At 40.3% G+C, this 20,119-nt stretch overlaps 1 protein-coding gene; it reads left to right on the plus strand.

Moving 5' to 3' along the window:
- Positions 1-20,119, plus strand: part of Erich1 (glutamate-rich 1) — a gene marked incomplete at its 5' end in the record, with an annotated part of 52,793,804 nt that overhangs the window by 47,997,910 nt on the left and 4,775,775 nt on the right.

The following is a 20,119-nucleotide window of genomic DNA, read 5'->3' on the forward strand; positions in this document are numbered from 1 at the left end:
ATAAATTCCTCAAAGAAATACAGAAAAACACAATCAAACAGGTGAAGAAATTGAACAAAGTGGTCCAAGACCTAAAAATGGAAATAGAGACAATAAAGAAATAACAGACAGAGGCAACCCTGAAAATGGAAAACAGAGAAAAGAAGACAGGGGCTACAGATGCACTAATAGAATACAAGAGATATAAGAGAGAATCTCAGGCATATATATATATATATATATATATATATATATATATATATATGTATGTATGTATGTATACATATATATATGTATGTATGTATATATGATATAGACACAACTGTCAAAGAATATATACAGCATTAAAAACTCCTAACCTGAAACATCCAAGAAATCTAGGACACAATGAAAAGACCAAACCTAAGAATAATAGGAGTAGAAGAGAGTGAAGATTCCCACCTCAAAAGGCAAAAAAAAAAAAAAAATACTTCAACAAACTTATAGAAAAAATTTCTCCAACCTAAAAAAAGAGATGGCCATAAAAGTACAAATAAGCATACCAAATACATTGATCCAGAAAAGAAACTCCCCCCCCATCATATAATAATCAAAACACTAAATGCCCAGAACAAAGAAAGAATACTAAAACCTGTAAGGTAAAGAGGCCAAGTAACATATAAAGGCAGATTGATCAGAATTATACCAAACTTCTCAATGGAGACTCTAAAAACCATAATATCCTTGACAGATATAATCTAGACCCTAAGAGAACACAAATGCCAACCCAGGTTACTATACCCAAGAAAACGCTAATCATAGATGAAGAAACCAAAATATTCCATGACAAAACCAAACTTGAACTATAACTATATATATATACATATATATATATATATATATGTATATATATATAAGACCAAACCTAATTATATATATATAATTATATATATAATTATATATGCATATACATATATATGCATATATATATATATATCCAGCCCTACAGAGGATTCTAGAAGGAAAACTCCAACACAAGGAGAGTTTGTACACCAAAGAAAAAACAAGAAATTAATCATCTCACAACAAACCCTAAAAGAGAGACCCACACACACATATTACCACCTCCAATAACAAACATAACAGGAACTAAGAATCATCTGTCTTTAATATCTCTCAACATCAGTGAACACAGTTCCACAATAAAAAAAGACATAAACTAACATACTGGATCCATAAACAGGATCCAACATTTTACTGCATACAAGAAATACACCTCAATAACAAAGACAGTGACTACCTCAGAGTAAAAGGCTGGAAAAAGGTTTTCCAAGCAAATGGTCTGAAGAAACAAGCTAGAGTTGTCATTCTAATATCCAATAAAATAGACTTTCAACCAAAAGGAATCAAACAAGATGGGGAAAGGCACTTCATATCCATCAAAAAAATATCAACCAAGAGGAAGTCTCAAATCTGAATATTTTTGTTCCAAATGCAAGGGCACCCACATTCATAAGATAAAATTTACTAAAGCCCAAACACACACAGAACCTCTCACAATAATAGTGGAAGATTTCAGCATGCCACTCTCAGCATGGACACATCATAGAAACAGAAACTAAACAGAGACACAGTGAAACTAACAGAAGTTATGAATCAAATAGATTTAGCAGACATCTATAGAACATTTTATCCTAAAACAAAAGAATATACCTTCTTCTCAGCACCTCATGGTACCTTCTCCAAAACTGACCATATAATCAGTCACAAAACAGGCCTCAATGGACACAAAAAGATTGAAATAATCCCATGCAACCTATCAAATCACCATGGACTAGGGCAGGTCTTCAATAACAACAACAAAAAGAAAAAAACAGAATGTCCACACACATGGAAGCAGAACAATGCTCTACTCAGTAACAACTTGGTCAAGGAAGAAATAAAGAAAGAAATTAAAGATTTTATAGAATTCAATTAAAATCAAGGCACAACATACCCAAACTTATGGGACACAATGAAAGCAGTGCTAAGAGGAAAACTCATAGCTCTGAGTGCCTGCAGAAACAAACTGGAGAGAGCATACACTAGCAGCTTGACAGCATACCTGAAAGCTCTAGGGAAAAAAGAAGCAAATACACCCAAGAGGAGTAGAAGGCAGGAAATAATCAAACTCAGAGTTGAAATCAACAAAGTAGAAACAAAAAGAACTATACAAAGAATCAACAAAACCAGAAGCAGGTTCTTTGAGAAAACTGACATGATAGATAAACCCTAAGTCAGACTAACCAGAGGGCACAGAGACAGTATCCAAATTAACAAAATTAGAAATAAAAAGGGAGACGCAACAACAGAAACCAAAGAAATCCAAAAAGATCATCAGACCCTACTACAAAAGCCTATACTCAACAAAACTGGAAAATCTGGATGAAATGGACAGTTTTCTAGATAAATACCAGGTACCAAAGTTAAATCAGGATCAGATAAACCATCTAAATAGTCCCATAACCATTAAAGAAATAGAAGCAGTCATTAAAAGTCTCTCAATCCAAAAAAGCCCAGGACCAGATGGGTTTGGTGAAGAATTCTATCAGACCTTCATAGAAGACCTAATATTATTCCACAAAGTAGAAACAGAAGGAACACTACCCAATTCATTCTACGAAGCCACAATTATGCTTATACCTAAACCACACAAAGATCCAACAAAGAAAGAGAACTTCAGGCTAATTTCCCTTTTGAATATCTATGCAAAATTACTAAATATAAAATTCTCACAAACTGAATCTAAGAACACATCAAAACAATCATCCATCATGATCAAGTAGGTTTCATCCCAGGGATGCAGGGATGGTTCAATTATATGGAAATCATCAACGTAATCCACTATATAAACAAACTCAAAGTAAAAAAAGGCCCACATGATCATCTCATTGGATGCTAAGAAAGTATTTGACAAAATTCAGCACCCCTTCATGGTAAAAATCTTGGAAAAATCAGGAATTCTTTTTTTTTAAGATATTGTATTTACATTTCTAATGTTATTCCCTTTCCTTGTTTCCTGTTCTTAAGCCCCCTATCCCATCCTGCTTCCCTTCCTCTATAAGGGTGTTCCCCCTCCCCAACCACTCCCCTCTTCCTACCTCCCCACTCTGACATTCCCCTACACTGGGGGTTCCAGCCTTGGCAGGACCAAGAGCTTCTCCTCCCATTGGTGCCCAATAAGACCATCCTCTGCTACATATGCAGCCGGAGCCATGGGTCTGTCCATGTGTAGTCTTTGGGTAGTGGTTTAGTCCATGGGGATTCTGGTTGGTTGTTGTTCTTATGGTGTTACAAACCCCTTAAGCTCCTTGAATCCTTTCTCTAACTCCTCCAATGGGGACCCCATTCTCAGTACAATGGTTTGCTGCTAGCATTTGCCTATGTATTTGACATGCTCTGGCTGAGCCTCTTGGTAGACAGTTATATCAGGCTCCTTAAGGAGCCTTAATGTTCACTTAAGAAGTGTATGTTTACACTTCTTAAGGCCTATACCTAAACATAGTAAAAACAATATACAGCAAACTGGTAGCTAATAGCAAATTAAATGGATAGAAACTTGAAGCAATCCCTCTAAAATCAAGGCTCAACAAGGCTGCCCAGTCTCTCATCTATTCAATATAGTACCCAAAGTCCTAGCCAGAGCAATTAGACAACAAAACAAGGTTACAGAGTCACAAATTGGAAAGGAAGAATTCAAAATATCACTATTTGCAGATGATATGATAGTATACTTAAGTGACCCCAAAAAATTCCACCAGAGAACTTTTAAACCTGGTAAACAACTCTAGCAAAGTGGCTGGATATAAAATTAACTTAAACAAATCAGTAGCCTTCCTCTACTCAAAGGATAAACAGGCTTGAAAGAAATTGGGGAAATGACACCTTTCACAAAGGTGCAAAGAATATAAAATACCTTGGTGTGACTCTAACCAAGCAAGTGAAGGATCTATATGACAAGAACTTCAAGTCTTTGAAGAAAGAAAATAAAGAAGATCTCAGAAGATGGAAAGACCTTCTGTGCTCATGGATTGGCAGAATCAATATAATAAAAATGGCCATCTTGTTGAAAGCAATCTACAGATTCAATGCAATCCCCATCAAAATTCCAACTTAATTCTTCATAGAGTTATAAAGAGCAATCTGCAAGTTCATTTGAAATAACAAAAGACCCAGGATAGTGAAAACTATCCTCAACAATAAAGGAACTTCTGGGGCATCACTATCCCTGACCTCAAGCTGTACTACAGAGCAATAGTGATAAAAAACTGTATGGTATTGGTACAGAGACAGGCAGGTAGATTAATAAAATAAAATTGAAGACTCAGAAATAAACTCATATACCTATGGTCACTTGATCTTTGACAAAGAAGCCAAAACCATACAGTGCAAAAAGGAAAGCATCTTCAACAAATGGTGCTGGTTCAACTGTTGGTCAGCATGTAGAAGAATGCAAATTGATCCATTTTTATTTCCTTTTCAAAGCTCAAGTTCAAGTGGATCAATGTCTTCCACATAAAACCAAATACACTAAATCTAATAGAAGAGAAAGTGGGAATCTTTCACTCAAACACATCTGCACAGGAGAAAATTTCTTGAACAGAACATCAATGGCTCAGGCTCTAAGATCAAGAATTGATAAACAGGACCTCATGAAAAGCTTTGGTAAGGCAAAGAAAACTGCCAATAGGACAACATGGCAACCTACAGATTGGGAAAAGATCTTTAGCAACCCTACATCCAATAAAGGGCCAATATCCAAAATATACAAAGAACTCAGGAAGTTAGACTCCAGAAACCAAATAACCCAACTAAAAAAATGGGATACAGAGCTAAACAAAGAATTCTCAACTGAGGAATCTAGAATGGCCGACAAGCACCAAAAGAAATGTTCAACATCCTTAGTCATCTGGAAAACACAAATCAAAATGACCCTAAGATTCCACCTTAACAGCAATCAGAATGACTAAGATCAAATACTCAATTAACAGCACATGCTGGTGCGGATGTGGAGAAAGGGGAACACTCCTCCATTGCTGATGGGTTGCAAACTGGTACAAGCACTCTGGAAATCAATCTGGCAATTCCTCAGAAAATTGGAAATAGTTCAACCTGAAGACGCAGATATACCACTACTGGGTATATATCCAAAAGATGCTCTAACACATAACAAGGACACATGCTCCACTATGTTCATAAAAGCATCATTTATTATAACTAGAAGCTGGAAACAACCCACATGCCCCTCAATGGAAGAATGGATACAGAAAATGAGATACATTTACACACAATTCTACTCAGCTATTAAAAACAACTGCATGGGCACTGGAGCAGCAGGTCCCCTGTGCCCGAGACACCGCCGGAACCTGAAGGGACCGACGAGATAAACAGTTCTCTGCACCCAAATCCGTTGGGAGGGAGAGCTAAACCTTCAGAGAGGCAGACACTCCTGGTAATCCAGAAGAGACTACACTCTGCCCACATTTCTGACTCTAGAGGAAAACACCAAACGCCATTTGGGACCCTGGTGCACGGAGGCACCCAGAAAGGGCGTCGCAGGTCCTCCTGGTTGCTGCCCTCACGGAGAGCTCATAAGCAACACCCCACGAGCAAACTTGAGCCTCGGGAACACAAGTAAGACCAACTTTCTGCTCCAAGCGACCTGCCTGGTGAACTCAGGACACAGGCCCACAGGAACAGCTGAAGACCTGTAGATAGGAAAAACTACAAGCCCGAAAGCAGAACAGTCTGTTCCCATAACTGGCTGAAAGAAAACAGGAAAACAGCTCTAGAGCACTCCTGACACACAGGCTTATAAGACAGTCTAGCCACTGTAAGAAATAGCAGAACAAAGTAACACCAGAGATAATCTGATGGCGAGAGGCAAGTGCAGGAACCCAAGCAACAGAAACCAAGACTACATGGCATCATTGGAGCCCAATTCTCCCACCAAAGTAAACACTGAATATCCAAACACACCAGAAAAGCAAGATCTAGATTCAAAATCATATTTGATCACAATGCTGGAGGACTTCAAGAAAGACATGAAGAACTCCCTTAGAGAAACACAGGAAAACATAAATAAGCAAGTAGAAGCCTACAGAGAGGATTCACAAAAATCCCTGAAAGAATTCCAGGAAAACACAATCAAAGAATTGAAGGAATTAAAAATGGAAATAGAAGCAATCAAGAAAGAACACAGGGAAACAACACTGGATATAGAAAAACCAAAGGAAGAGACAAGGAGCCGTAGATACAAGCATCACCAACAGAATACAAGAGATAGAAGAGAGAATCTCAGAAGCAGAAGATTCCATAGAAATCATCGACTCAACTGTCAAAGATAATGTAAAGTGGAAAAGGCTACTGGTCCAAAACATACAGGAAATCCAGGACTCAATGAGAAGATCAAACCTAAGGATAATAGGTATAGAAGAGAGTGAAGACTCCCAGCTCAAGGGATCAATAAATATCTTCAACAAAATCATAGAAGAAAACTTCCCTAACCTAAAGAAAGAGATGCCCATAGCATACAAGAAGGCTACAGAACTCCAAATAGATTGGACCAGAAAAGAAACTCCTCCTGTCACATAATAGTCAAAACACCAAATGCACAAAATAAAGAATACTAAAAGCACATACATACATAAAAGAAACCTTACTAAAGCTGCAGGAAATGGACAATTTCCTAGACAGATACCAGTTACCAAAGTTAAATCAGGAACAGATAAACCAGCTAAACAACCCCATAACTCCTAAGGAAATAGAAGCAGTCATTAAAGGTCTCCCAACCAAAAAGAGCCCAGATCCAGACAGGTTTAGTGCAGAATAATATCAAACCTTCATAGAAGACCTCATACCAATACTATCCGAACTATTCCACAAAATTGAAACAGATGGAGCACTACCAAATTCCTTCTATGAAGCCACAATTACTATTATACCTAAACCACATAAAGACCCAACAAAGAAAGAGAACTTCAGACAAATTTCCCTTATGATTATCGACGCAAAAATACTCAATAAAATTCTGGCAAACCGAATCCAAGAGCACATCAAAACAATCATCGAACATGATCAAGTAGGCTTCATCCCAGGCATGCAGGGATGGTTTAATATACGGAAAACCATCAACGTGATCCATTATATAAACAAACTGAAAGAACAAAACCACATGATCTTTTCATTAGATGCTGAGAAAGCATTTGACAAAATTCAACACCCCTTCATGATAAAAGTCCTGGAAAGAATAGGAATTCAAGGCCCATACCTGAACATAGTAAAAGCCATATACAGCAAACCAGTTGCTAACATTAAACTAAATGGAGAGAAACTTGAAGCAATCCCACTAAAATCAGGGACTGGACAAGGCTGCCCACTCTCTCCCTACTTATTCAATATAGTTCTTGAAGTTCTAGCCAGAGCAAACAGACAACAAAAGGAGATCAAGGGAATACAGACTGGAAAAGAAGAAGTCAAAATATCACTATTTGCAGATGATATGATAGTATATTTAAGTGATCCCAAAAGTTCCACCAGAGAACTACTAAAGCTGATAAACAACTTCAGCAAAGTGGCTGGGTATAAAATTAACTCAAATAAATCAGTTGCCTTCCTCTATACAAAAGAAAAACAAGCCGAGAAAGAAATTAGGGAAACGACACCCTTCATAATAGACCCAAATAATATAAAGTAATTTGGTGTGACTTTAACCAAGCAAGTAAAAGATCTGTACAATAAGAACTTCAAGACTCTGAAGAAAGAAATTGAAGACCTCACAAGATGGAAAGATCTCCCAGGCTCATAGATTGGCAGGATTAATATAGTAAAAATGGCCATTTTACCAAAAGCGATCTACAGATTCAATGCAATCCCCATCAAAATACCAATCCATTTCTTGAAAGAGTTAGACAGAACAATTTGCAAATTCATCTGGAATAACAAAAAACCCAGGATAGCTAAAGCTATCCTCAACAATAAAAGGACTTCAGGGGGAATCACTACCCCTGAACTCAAGCAGTATTACAGAGCAATAGTGATAAAAACTGCATGGTATTGGTACAGAGACAGACAGATAGACAAATGGAATAGAATTGAAGACCCAGAAATGAACCCACACACCTATGGTCACTTGATTTTTGACAAAGGAGCCAAAACCATCAAATGGAAAAAAGATAGCATTTTCAGCAAATGGTGCTGGTTCAACTGGAGGTCAACATGTAGAAGAATGCAGATCGATCCATGCTTATCACCCTGTACAAAGCTTAAGTCCAAGTGGATCAAGGACCTCCACATTAAACCAGATACACTCAAACTAATAGAAGAAAAACTAGGGCAGCATCTCAAACACATGGGCACTGGAAAAAATTTCCTGAACAAAACACCAATGGCTTATGCTCTAAGATCAAGAATCGACAAATGGGATCTCATAAAACTGCAAAGCTTCTGTAAGGCAAAGGACACTGTGGTTAGGACAAAACAGCAACCAACAGATTGGGAAAAGATCTTTACCAACCCTACAACAGATAGAGGCCTTATATCCAAAATATACAAAGAACTCAAGAAGTTAGACCGCAGGGAGACAAATAACCCTATTAAAAAATGGGGTTCAGAGATAAACAAAGAATTCACAGCCGAGGAATGCCGCATGGCTGAGAAACACCTAAAGAAATGTTCAACATCTTTAGTCATAAGGTAAATGCAAATCAAAACAACCCTGAGATTTCACCTCACACCAGTGAGAATGGCTAAGATCAAAAACTCAGGTGACAGCAGATGCTGGCGAGGATGTGGAGAAAGAGGAACACTCCTCCATTGTTGGTGGGATTGCAGACTGGTACAACCATTCTGGAAATCAGTCTGGAGGTTCCTCAGAAAATTGGACATTGAACTGTCTGAGGATCCAGCTATACCTCTCTTGGGCATATACCCAAAAGATGCCCCAACATATAAAAAAGACACGTGCTCCACTATGTTCATTGCAGCCTTATTTATAATAGCCAGAAGCTGGAAAGAACCCAGATGCCCTTCAACAGAGGAATGGATACAGAAAATATGGTACATCTACACAATGGAATATTACTCAGCTATCAAAAACAATGACTTTATGAAATTCGTAGGCAAATGGTTGGAACTGGAAAATATCATCCTGAGTGAGGTAACCCAATCACAGAAAAACACACATGGTATGCACTCATTGATAAGTGGCTACTAGCCCAAATGCTTGAATTACCCTAGATGTCTAGAACAAATGAAACTCAAGACAGATGATCAAAATGTGAATGGTTCACTCCTTCTTTAAAAGGGGAACAAGAATACCCTTGGCAGGGAATAGAGAGGCAAAGATTAAAACAGACACAAAAGGAACACCCATTCAGAGCCTGCCCCACATGTGGCCCATACATATACAGCCATCCAATTGGACAAGATGGATGAAGCAAAGAAGTGCAGGCCGACAGGAGCCGTATGTAGATCTCTCCTGAGAGACACAGCCAGAATACAGCAAATACAGAGGTGAATGCCAGCAGCAAACCACTGAACTGAGAACAGGACCCCCGTTGAAGGAATCAGAGAAATAACTGGAAGAGCTTGAGGGGCTTGAAACCCCATATGTACAACAATGCCAAGCAACCAGAGCTTCCAGGGACTAAGCCACTACCTAAAGACTATACATGGACTGACCCTGACTCTGACCTCATAGGTAGCAATGAATATCCTAGTAAGATCACCAGTGGAAGGGGAAGCCCTGGGTCCTGCTAAGACTGAACCCCCAGTGAACTAGATTGTTGGGGGGAGGGCGGCAATGGGGGGAGGATGGGGAGGGGAACACCAATAAAGAAGGGGACGGGGGGTCTTCCTGGTTGCTGCCGCTGCAGAGAGCCCGTGGGCAGCACCCCGCGAGCAAACTTGAGCCTCGGGACCACAGGTAAGACCAACTTGTCTGCTGCAAGAAAGGTGCCTGGTGAAATCGGGACACACAGAGGCAGAACTCCTCTAGGACCGGGCACGTCCTCTGTTTACCGGAAGTCCCACACCCGCGGATCCCGGCCCGCAGCAGCTCTCTGCTCCCAGACCCCGTGGGGAAGAGACCTCACCGCCTGGTCACGTGGGCACTCCTGAGGCTGCAGAGCGGAAGAGACCACCAACACTGCCCACCCCTGCCCACATCCCTGGCCCAAGAGGAAACTGTATAAGGCCTCTGGGCTCCCGTGGGGGAGGGCCCAGGAGCGGCAGGACCCCTGCCTGAGACACTGCTGGAACCTGAAGGAAACAGACCGGATAAACAGTTCTCTGCACCCAAATCCCGTGGGAGGAAGAGCTAAACCTTCAGAGAGGCAGACAAGCCTGGGAAACCAGAAGAGACTGCTCTCTATACATACATCTTGGATGCCACAGGAAAACACCAAAAGCCATCTGGAACCCTGGGGCACTGAAGCTCCCGGAAGGGGCGGCGCATATCTTCCTGGTTGCTGCCGCTGCAGAGAGCCCATGGGCAGCACCCCACGAGCGAACTTGAGCCTCGGGACCACAGGTAAGACCAACTTTTCTGCTGCAAGAAAGCTGCCTGGTGAACTCAAGACACAGGCCCGCAGGAACAGCTGAAGACCTGTAGAGAGGAAAAACTACACGCCCGAAAGCAGAACACTATGTCCCCATAACTGACTGAAAGAGAGGAAAACAGGTCTACAGCACTCCTGACACACAGGCTTATAGGACAGTCTAGCCACTCTCAGAAATAGCAGAACAAAGTAACACTAGAGATAATCTGATGGCGAGAGGCAAGCGCAGGAACCCAAGCAACAGAAACCAAGACTACATGACATCATCGGAGCCCAATTCTCCCACCAAAACAAACATGGAATATCCAAACACACCAGAAAAGCAAGATCTAGTTTCAAAATCATATTTGATCATGATGCTGGAGGACTTCAAGAAAGACGTGAAGAACTCCCTTAGGGAAACACAGGAAAACATTAATAAACAAGGAGAAGCCTACAGAGAGGAATCGCAAAAATCCCTGAAAGAATTCCAGGAAAACACAATCAGACAGTTGAAGGAATTAAAAATGGAAATAGAAGCAATCAAGAAAGTACACATGGAAACAACCCTGGATATAGAAAACCAAAAGAAGAGACAAGGAGCTGTAGATACAAGCTTCACCAACAGAATAAAAGAGATGGAAGAGAGAATATCAGGAGCAGAAGATTCCATAAAATCATTGACTCAACTGTCAAAGATAATGTAAAGCGGAAAAAGCTACTGGTCCAAAACATACAGGAAATCCAGGACTCAATGAGAAGATGAAACCTAAGGATAATAGGTATAGAAGAGAGTGAAGACTCCCAGCTCAAAGGACCAGTAAATATCTTCAACAAAATCATAGAAGAAAACTTCCCTAACCTAAAATAAGGGATACCCATAGACATACAAGAAGCCTACAGAACTCCAAATAGATTGGACCAGAAAAGAAACACCTCCCGTCACATAATTGTCAAAACACCAAACGCACAAAATAAAAAAAGAATATTAAAAGCAGTAAGGGAAAAAGGTCAAGTAACATATAAAGGGAGACCTATCAGAATCACACCAGACTTCTCGCCAGAAACTATGAAGGCCAGAAGATCCTGGACTGATGTTATACAGACCCTAAGAGAACACAAATGCCAGCCCAGGTTACTGTATCCAGCAAAACTCTCAATTAACATTGATGGAGAAACCAAGATATTCCATGACAAAACCAAATTTACACAATATCTTTCCACAAATCCAGCACTACAAAGGATAATAAATGGTAAAGCCCAACATAAGGAGGCAAGCTATACCCTAGAAGAAGCAAGAAACTAATCGTCTTGGCAACAAAACAAAGAGAATGAAAGCACACAAACATAACCTCACATCAAATATGAATATAACGGGAAGCAATAATCACTATTCCTTAATATCTCTCAATATCAATGGCCTCAACTCCCCAATAAAAAGACATAGATTAACAAACTGGATACACAACGAGGACCCTGCATTCTGCTGCCTACAGGAAACACACCTCAGAGACAAAGACAGACACTACCTCAGAGTGAAAGGCTGGAAAACAACTTTCCAAGCAAATGGTCAGAAGAAGCAAGCTGGAGTAGCCATTCTAATATCAAATAAAATCAATTTCCAACTAAAAGTCATCAAAAAAGATAAGGAAGGACACTTCATATACATCAAAGGAAAAATCCACCAAGATGAACTCTCAATCCTAAATATCTATGCCCCAAATACAAGGGCACCTACATACGTAAAAGAAACCTTACTAAAGCTCAAAGCACACATTGCACCTCACACAATAATAGTGGGAGATTTCAACACACCACTCTCATCAATGGACAGATCATGGAAACAGAAATTAAACAGTGATGTCGACAGACTAAGAGAAGTCATGAGCCAAATGGACTTAAGGGATATTTATAGAACATTCTATCCTAAAGCAAAAGGATATACCTTCTTCTCAGCTCCTCATGGTACTTTCTCCAAAATTGACCATATAATTGGTCAAAAAACGGGCCTCAACAGGTACAGAAAGATAGAAATAATCCCATGCGTGCTATCGGACCACCACGGCCTAAAACTGGTCTTCAATAACAATAAGGGAAGAAGGCCCACATATACGTGGAAATTGAACAATGCTCTACTCAATGATAACCTGGTCAAGGAAGAAATAAAGAAAGAAATTAAAAACTTTTTAGAATTTAATGAAAATGAAGATACAACATACCCAAACTTATGGGACACAATGAAAGCTGTGCTAAGAGGAAAACTCATAGCGCTGAGTGCCTGCAGAAAGAAACAGGAAAGAGCATATGTCAGCAGCTTGACAGCACACCTAAAAGCTCTAGAACAAAAAGAAGCAAATACACCCAGGAGGAGTAGAAGGCAGGAAATAATCAAACTCAGAGCTGAAATCAACCAAGTAGAAACAAAAAGGACCATAGAAAGAATCAACAGAACTAAAAGTTGGTTCTTTGAGAAAATCAACAAGATAGATAAACCCTTAGCCAGACTAACGAGAGGACACAGAGAGTGCGTCCAAATTAACAAAATCAGAAATGAAAAGGGAGACATAACTACAGATTCAGAGGAAATTCAAAAAATCATCAGATCTTACAATAAAAACCTATATTCAACAAAACTTGAAAATCTTCAGGAAATGGACAATTTCCTAGACAGATACCAGGTATCGAAGTTAAATCAGGAACAGATAAACCAGTTAAACAACCCCATAACTCCTAAGGAAATAGAAGCAGTCATTAAAGGTCTCCCAACCAAAAAGAGCCCAGGTCCAGACGGGTTTAGTGCAGAATTCTATCAAACCTTCATAGAAGACCTCATACCAATATTATCCAAACTATTCCACAAAATTGAAACAGATGGAGCCCTACCGAATTCCTTCTACGAAGCCACAATTACTCTTATACCTAAACCACACAAAGACACAACAAAGAAAGAGAATTTCAGACCAATTTCCCTTATGAATATCGATGCAAAAATACTCAATAAAATTCTGGCAAACCGAATTCAAGAGCACATCAAAACAATCATCCACCATGATCAAGTAGGCTTCATCCCAGGCATGCAGGGATGGTTTAATATACGGAAAACCATCAACGTGATCCATTATATAAACAATCTGAAAGAACAGAACCACATGATCATTTCATTAGATGCTGAGAAAGCATTTGACAAAATTCAACACCCCTTCATGATAAAAGTCCTGGAAAGAATAGGAATTCAAGGCCCATACCTAAACATAGTAAAAGCCATATACAGCAAACCAGTTGCTAACATTAAACTAAATGGAGAGAAACTTGAAGCAATCCCACTAAAATCAGGGACTGGACAAGGCTGCCCACTCTCTCCCTACTTATTCAATATAGTTCTTGAAGTTCTAGCCAGAGCAATCAGACAACAAAAGAAGATCAAGGGGATACAGATCGGAAAAGAAGAGGTCAAAATATCACTATTTGCAGATGACATGATAGTATATTTAAGTGATCCCAAAAGTTCCACCAGAGAACTACTAAAGCTGATAAACAACTTCAGCAAAGTGGCTGGGTATAAAATTAACTCAAATAAATCAGTTGCCTTCCTCTATACAAAAGAAAAACAAGCCGAGAAAGAAATTAGGGAAACGACACCCTTCATAATAGACCCAAATAATATAAAGTACCTCGGTGTGACTTTAACCAAGCAAGTAAAAGATCTGTATAATAAGAACTTCAAGACACTGAGGAAAGAAATTGAAGAAGACCTCAGAAGATGGAAAGATCTCCCATGCTCATGGATTGGCAGGATTAATTTAGTAAAAATGGCCATTTTACCAAAAGCAATCTACATATTCAATGCAATCCCCATCAAAATACCAATCCAATTCTTCAAAGAGTTAGACAGAACAATTTGCAAATTCATCTGGAATAACAAAAAACCCAGGATAGCTAAAGCTATCCTCAACAATAAAAGGACTTCAGGGGGAATCACTACCCCTGAACTCAAGCACTATTACAGAGCAATAGTGATAAAAACTGCATGGTATTGGTACAGAGACAGACAGATAGACCAATGGAATAGAATTGAAGACCCAGAAATGAACCCACACACCTATATGCACTTGATTTTTGACAAAGGAGCCAAAACCATCAAATGGAAAAAAGATAGCATTTTCAGCAAATGGTGCTGGTTCAACTGGAGGTCAATATGTAGAAGAATGCAGATCGATCCATGCTTATCACCCTGTACAAAGCTTAAGTCCAAGTGGATGAAGGACCTCCACATCAAACCAGACACACTCAAACTAATAGAAGAAAAACTAGGGAAGCATCTGGAACACATGGGCACTGGAAAAAATTTCCTGAACAAAACACCAATGGCTTATGCTCTAAGATCAAGAATCGACAAATGGGATCTCATAAAACTGCAAAGCTTCTGTAAGGCAAAGGACACTGTGGTTAGGACAAAACGGCAACCAACAGATTGGGAAAAGATCTTTACCAATCCTACAACAGATAGAGGCCTTATATCCAAAATATACAAAGAACTCAAGAAGTTAGACCGCAGGGAAACAAATAACCCTATTAAAAAATGGGGTTCAGAGCTAAACAAAGAATTCACAGCTGAGGAATGCCAAATGGCTGAGAAACACCTAAAGAAATGTTCAACATCTTTAGTCATAAGGGAAATGCAAATCAAAACAACCCTGAGATTTCACCTCACACCAGTGAGAATGGCTAAGATCAAAAACTCAGGGGACAACAGATGCTGGCGAGGATGTGGAGGAAGAGGAACACTCCTCCATTGTTGGTGGGATTGCAAACTGGTACAACCATTCTGGAAATCAGTCTGGAGGATCCTCAGAAAATTGGACATTGAACTGCCTGAGGATCCAGCTATACCTCTCTTGGGCATATACCCAAAAGATGCCCCAACATATAAAAAAGACACTGCTCCACTATGTTCATTGCAGCCTTATTTATAATAGCCAGAAGCTGGAAAGAACCCAGATGCCCTTCAACAGAGGAATGGATACAGAAAATGTGGTACATCTACACAATGGAATATTACTCAGCTATCAAAAACAACGACTTTATGAAATTCGTAGGCAAATGGTTGGAACTGGAAAACATCATCCTGAGTGAGCTAACCCAATCACAGAAAGACATACATGGTATGCACTCATTGATAAGTGGCTATTAGCCCAAATGCTTGAATTACCCTAGATGCCTAGAACAAATGAAACTCAAGACGGATGATCAAAATGTGAATGCTTCACTCCTTCTTTAAAAGGGGAACAAGAATACCCTTGGCAGGGAAGAGAGAGGCAAAGATTAAAACAGAGACTGAAGGAACACCCATTCAGAGTCTGCCCCACATGTGGCCCATACATATACAGCCACCCAATTAGACAAGATGGATGAAGCAAATAAGTACAGACCGACAGGAGCCGGATGTAGATCGCTCCTGAGAGACACAGCCAGAATACAGCAAATACAGAGGCGAATGCCAGCAGCAAACCACTGAACTGAGAATAGGACCCCTGTTGAAGGAATCAGAGAAAGAACTGGAAGAGCTTGAAGGGGCTCGAGACCCCATATGTACAACAATGCCAAGCAACCACAGCTTCCAGGGACTAAGCCACTACCTAAAGACTATACATGGACTGACTCTGGACTCTGACCTCATAGGTAGCAATGAATATCCTAGTAAGAGCACCAGTGGAAGGGAAAGCCCTGGGTCCTGCTAAGACTGAACCCCCAGTGAACTAGACTGGTGGGGGGAGGGCGGCAATGGGGGGAGGGTTGGGAGGGGAACACTGATAAGGAAGGGGAGGGGGGAGGGGGATGTTTGCCCGGATACCCGGAAAGGGAATAACACTCAAAATATATATAAGAAATACTCAAGTTAATAAAAAAAAAAAAAGAAGAAGGGGAGGGTGAAGGGTTAGGGGGATGTTGGCCAGTAAACCGGGAAAGGGAATAACAATCGAAATGTAAATAAGAAATACTCAAGTTAATAAAAAAAAGTTTAAAAAAAAGAAATACGCAAGTAAATAAAAGAAAAAGAAAAAAAAACAACTGCATGAATTTTGTAGGCAAATGGATGGAACTAGAAAATATCCTGAGGTAACCCACACCCAAAAGGACATGCATGGTATACTCACTGATAAATGGATATTAGCCCAAAAGTTCAGAATGCACATGATACAACTCACAGATCATACGAATCTTAACAAAAAGGAAGGCCAAAGTATAGATGTTTCAATCCCATTTAGAAGGAAGAACAAAGTAATCACAGGAGGCAGAGGGATAGAGAGAACTGGGTGAAAGAAGGAAGGGGGAGGGAAAAAACGGGGGCAAGACCAGTAATGGGAAGGGACAGGAGAGAATTCCAGAAGGCCAAGAGATGAATAGAAATAAGTAGCAATGGTGGGTGGAGAATGTGGAGGAGGGGAACCACTAGAAAGTCCCAGATTTAAGGGATGTGAGAGGAATGCCCCAGGACCTAAAGGGGATGACATTAGCTGAAATACCCAACATCGGGGAGATAGAACCTGAAGAAAGCATCTTCAGCAGTTAGACATGGCCCCTAGTGGAGGGATAAGACCACCCACCCATCTTAAAAATTTTAATCCAGAATTGTTCCTGTCTAAAGGAAACTCAGGGACAAAAAAATGGACTAGAGATTGAAGGACAGGCCATCCAGAGACCACCCCACCTTGGAATTCATCCCAACTTCAGCCATCAAACCCCTACATTATTGCTAATTATTGCTAATGACAAGAAGTGCTTGCAGAAAGGAGACTGGTATGGCTGCCCTCTGACAGGTTCTGCCAGCACCTGACTAAGACAAATGCAGATGCTCACAGCCAACCATTAGGGTAAGAACGGGACCCCAATGGAAGAGTCAGGGGGAGGACTGAAGGAGCTGAAGGGGATTGCAAATCCATGGGAAGAACAATAATATCAACTAAATGGACCCCACAGAGCTCCCAGGGACTAAACCACCAACCAAAAAGTATACATGGGTGGGTCCATGGCTCCCACTACATAAGTAGCAGAGGACTGCCATATCTGGCATCAGTAGGAGGGGATGTGCTTGGTTCTGTGGAAGCTTGTTGCCCTATCTAAGGGGAATGCTGGAGGGGTGAGCAGGGAATAGGTTGTGGGTGGGGGAGTACCCTCTTAGAGGCAAAGGGAAGGGGGGACAGGGTGGGAGGTTTTCAGAGGAGGAACTAGGAAGTGGGACAACTTCCTAAAGAAGAACCAACAAGAAAAAGCCGCTGGGGCTGGCCCCCAGCACCTGGGCATATACCCAAAAGATGCTCCAACATCTCACAAAGTCACTTGCTCAGCTATGTTCATAGCAGCTCTATTCTTAATAGCCAAAAACTGGAAACCACATAGATGTTCTTCAGTTGAAGATAGATAAAGAAAATGTGGTACATCTACACAATGGGATGCGGGAAGGTGAGCAACATTTAGAATGTAAATAAACAATTAAAAATACAAATAACTTTAAAGGTCCCAGAGTCTTTACAAGTTAAAGAACACACACACACACACACACACACACACACACACACACACACGTATGTATGCAGTCCTATGTGAACTCTGTGGGCTTTTTTAATGGACACACAAAGTTGGGTGGTTCCTGGGTTGTAAGAGGAATTCAAGGGGAAAGTAGTTTGGGGTAGATTTGATTTGATGAGCACACATTACATTTTGTGTTTCATAGTTGTTGTTGATATGTAGAACTATTGGTGGATTCTCCTTTGACATCTGGTATTATGAAAACAAGTTTTGAGAGAGAGGTACAGCCCTGAGAGAAACTCCTAAAGATGCAATAGTGGCATGTATATCTTGCTGATAGCCAAAAGCTCTCTAGTTGGATGTAAATCTGACTCTATGAGAAAGAAATCAAGCCTGGTACTCAAAACCTATCCAGCTATCTTGGCTATTGAGATGTGGATCGTAGGGAAGTATATCTACCCCCTTCCCACTTTATTAAGTCAACCTAATTTCTAATTTTTTTAAATATTATTCTTCCATGTGTAGCTCTTATTCTTCATGAAGGAAGCTTCTCTTTGAAGCAGAGATCATCACAGAAAGCCACAAGTATTCAAAATACAGGGAATAATCTATTGAGGGGTTATCAGCATCATTGTGTTACATCCTAGAATACCACTCACCTGTGGATCAAGAACCATTGCAGTAGCTGAGGGACAAAAGGATTGCTAAAGGACAGAGGATTGGGAAGTTGATCACTAGTTATGTCATCTAGAAATGACAGGGACACTACACCCATAATGCCTCAATCATATGGCTGTCTAAATAAGAACTGGAAAAGAACAAAAGTAACTGTCATGCTGATAAGGAAGAGGTGAATCTCAAAGGACTTCACCTATAGACAAAGCACTACAATCTACTAATGACCACTAAGAGGTGGGAAATAAGTCTTCCCGAGGAATGAACCCTTAAATGGTTATCCAATATCAAATAGCTAATTTGTACTCCATTGTGTAATTTACCACATTTTCTGTATCCATTCCTCTATTGAGGGACATATGGGTTCTTTCCAGTTTCTAGCTATTATAAATAAGGCTGCTGTGAACATAGTGGAGCATGTGTCCTTGTTTATTTGTTGGAGCATCTTTTGGGTATATGCCCAGGAGTGTTATAACTGGGTCCTTAGGCAGTACTATATCCAATTTTCTGAGGAACTTCCAGACTGATTTCTAGAGTGGTTGTACCAACTTGCAATCCCACCAACAATGAAGGAGTGTTCCTCTTTCTCCACATCCTTGCCAGCATCTGTTGTCACCTGAGTTTTTGACTTTAGCCATTCTGACTGGCGTGAGATAGACTCTCAGGGTTGTTTAGATTTGCCTTTCCCTGATGACTAAGGATGTTATTTTCAAAAGGAAACTATGTGGTGGTGAACACAGTTACTTGATATTTGGTGGTTTGGGTCACTCACGAGAGCGTATTAGCAATATCTGCATACCATCTCTAATAAAACTGTTTCATAGTAAGTAGACCTGAAAGACATAAAAAGGCAGAACCGTTTTATAACTCTGAATGGAATCACCAATATAAACTATCAGATTGTTCTAAGGCCAGTCTGTTAAAAAATTCATCCTAGGCTAAAACAAACCGCACCAGAGGATCGGCCTCAGCCTGAGAGACACAGGTGGTACTGCACTCTCTGTGAGAGACAAAGAAGGACAGAGTATGTGATGGTTTGTATATACTTGGCCCAGGGAGTGGCATTATTAAGGGGTGTGGCCTTGTTAGAGTAGATATGTCACTGTGGGCATGGACTTTAAGACCCTCATGCTAGCTCCCTGGAAGCCAGTCTTCTCCCAAGAAGTGGAACTCTCAGCTCCTTCCAGTCCCATGAATGCTTGGATGCTGCCAGGCTCCAGTCTTGATGATAATGGACTGAATCCCTGAATTTATAAGCCAGCCCCAATTCAATGTTGTCTTTTATAAGAATTGCCTTAGTTGTGGTGTCTGTTCATAGCAGTAAAACTCTAATTAAGACATGATATGGAACACTCTTGCCCACACATGACACTAAAAACTAA

This window comes from Rattus norvegicus, chromosome 16 (assembly GCF_021556685.1).
Source record: "Rattus norvegicus strain SHRSP/BbbUtx chromosome 16, alternate assembly SHRSP_T2T, whole genome shotgun sequence".
Classification (NCBI taxonomy): Eukaryota; Metazoa; Chordata; class Mammalia; order Rodentia; family Muridae; genus Rattus; species Rattus norvegicus.